The 2501-nt window shown below is 57.4% G+C and overlaps 1 pseudogene; it reads left to right on the top strand.

The window, feature by feature from the left end:
• Positions 1 to 2501, top strand: part of LOC111979973 (histone deacetylase 4-like) — a 44761-nt pseudogene that overhangs the window by 21345 nt on the left and 20915 nt on the right.

Here is a 2501-nt window from a genome sequence, read left to right as displayed (position 1 = left end):
AGTAGAATGGTACTTTGGTGGAGAACACACACACAGTGTCCCAGTACACTGTGTGCTTTCCTAACAGATAACCCCCCTTCCTTCTATTGACAGACTTCCTTTCATCAACTTCTATTAAGCAGGGTCAATGAGAGAGACAGAGCATTGTGCCCACCGGTGTTGAAGGAACACATCCATTGACTCACTTTTCCAGTGCTTTTTTCAGCTGACAGTGGAGTAAATGACTGGTGACACGCACAGCCTTGGAAGTGAATGGGGCTCCTTTTTTTGGCAGACAAGAGAAGGTTCTTCTGCCAGGCTTGTAGTACTGTGCTCCTATTAAGCTCCATTCCACTGTTCTGTGTGTGATTAACAGAGCCAGTTCTACTGCGAATATTTATTGTCCTGGGACCAGTTGTTTGTGTGGATTCAGGCATGTGTATCCATGCCTATAACCATACCCTCGCGTGTGTATTCCCAACCCAGGTGTGGACGCCCTCCAGTCTCCCTCCATCCACAAGCTGTGGGCAGCACCGTCCCCTGGGTCGGACCCAGTCAGCCCTCTGCCCCAGCAGAACGCCCAGGCCAGGCCCTGCAGCAGCTGGTGGTCCAACAGCAACACCAACAGTTCCTGGAGAAACACACACAGCAGTTCCAGCAGCTACACATCAACAAGGTAGAGAGGAGCGGTGAGGGGGGGGGGGGGGGGGGCGAGGGAGCGGTGAGGGGGGGGGGTGGCGAGGAACAGTGGGGAGGGAGGGTAAGGGGGGGGTGGCGAGGACAGTGGGGAGGGAGCGGTGGGGGGGGGTGGCGAGGAACAGTGGGGAGGGAGCGGTGAGGGGGGTGGCGAGGGACAGTGGGGAGGGAGCGGTGGAGGGGGGTGGCGAGGAACAGTGGGGAGGGAGCGGTGAGGTTGGGGTGGCGAGGAACAGTGGGGAGGAGCGGTGATGGGGGGGTGGCGAGGGGACAGTGGGGAGGGGCGGTGGGGGGGGGGTGGCGAGGAACAGTGGTGAGGGGGGGGTGGCGAGGAACAGTGGGGAGGAGCGGAGGGGGGGGGTGGCGAGGAACAGTGGGGAGGGAGCGTGAGGGGGGTGGCGAGGGACAGTGGGGAGGGAGCGGTGAGGGGGGGTGGCGAGGAACAGTGGGGAGGGAGCGGTAAGGGGGGGGGTGGCGAGGAACAGTGGGGAGGAGCGGGTGAGGGGGGGGGGGTGGCGAGGGACAGTGGGGAGGGAGCCGTGAGGGGGGGGGGGTGGCGGGCGAGGTACAGTGGGGAGGGAGCGGTGAGGGGGGGGCGAGGGAGCGGTGGGGGGGGGGGGGGGAGGGGGGGGAGAGGAACAGTGGGAGAGGAGGAGGGGAGAGAGGGTGGGTTTGTGCAGTGGGGAGGGAGGGAAGAGGACAGGGTATAGCTGGAGGGTATGTATGTGACAGTTGTGACAGTTGCTAAGGGCAGACTGTAGCTAACTACCACACCGCCATGGAAACAAAGCGGAACCCACTGCCAGATATGGTCATTCAGGAACTAGTAGCTGTGCTTTGCTGAGCGCCGTTTGGTTCTCTCTCTCTCTCGATGAAACAGGGATTCTCTTTTGTATTCATCAGTTTTCATGCCTTAGGTGACATCCCCACTGACAAAGATAAGAGGATCACCGTTCAACTAATTTACAACGTAAGGGAGGGAAGAGGACGGGGTATAGCTGGAGGGTATGTATGTGACAGTTGTGACAGTTGCTAAGGGCAGACTGTAGCTAACTCCACACCGCCATGGAAACAAAGCGGAACCCACTGCCAGATATGGTCATTCAGGAACTAGGTAGCTGTGCTTTGCTGAGCACCGTTTGGTTCTCTCTCTCTCTCTCTTTCTCTCTCTCTCTCTCTCTCGATGAAACAAGGGATTCTCTTTTGTATTCATCAGTTTTCATGCCCTTAGGTGACATCCCCACTGACAAACAGTAAGAGGATCACCGTTCAACTAATTTACAACGTTTCTCAACAATCAAATGTTCCTCTCAGTTTTTCTTAGTGTTTTATCTCTGACCAGAGTAGATCTAATACTGTATATGAAAGTAATCTGTCAGAGCAGATGGGCTTTGAAGGGCCAGATGGGAAACGTCTATCAGTATGACTTGATCACAGGGTATTAAGGGGTGTAGTCTGTACAGGGTGCATTATTCATCTATTGTTACAGAAAGCACACCCTCCCGAGTGGTGCACTGCATCGCTGTGCCWCTAGAGATCCTGGTTCGAGTCCAGGCTCTGTCGCAGCCGGCCGCGACCGGGAGACCCATGGGGCGGCGCACAATTGGCCCAGCGTTGTCCGGGTTAGGTGAGCGTTTGGCCGGCAGGGATGTCCTTGTTCCATCGCGCTCTAGCGACTCCTGTGGCGGGCCGGGTGCAGTGCACGCTGATTCCACCGACACGTTGGTGTGGCTGGCTTCCGGGTTAAGTGGGCAGCATTGTGTCAAGAAGCAGTGCGGCTTGGTTGGGTCGTGTTTCAGAGGACGCAGGCTCTCAACCTTCGCCTC

The sequence above is a fragment of the Salvelinus sp. IW2-2015 genome, linkage group LG20 (genome assembly GCF_002910315.2).
Source record: "Salvelinus sp. IW2-2015 linkage group LG20, ASM291031v2, whole genome shotgun sequence".
Taxonomy (NCBI): domain Eukaryota; kingdom Metazoa; phylum Chordata; class Actinopteri; order Salmoniformes; family Salmonidae; genus Salvelinus; species Salvelinus sp. IW2-2015.
Note: the sequence above shows the minus strand (reverse complement) of the source record. Positions and strands in the feature narration are given on the sequence as shown.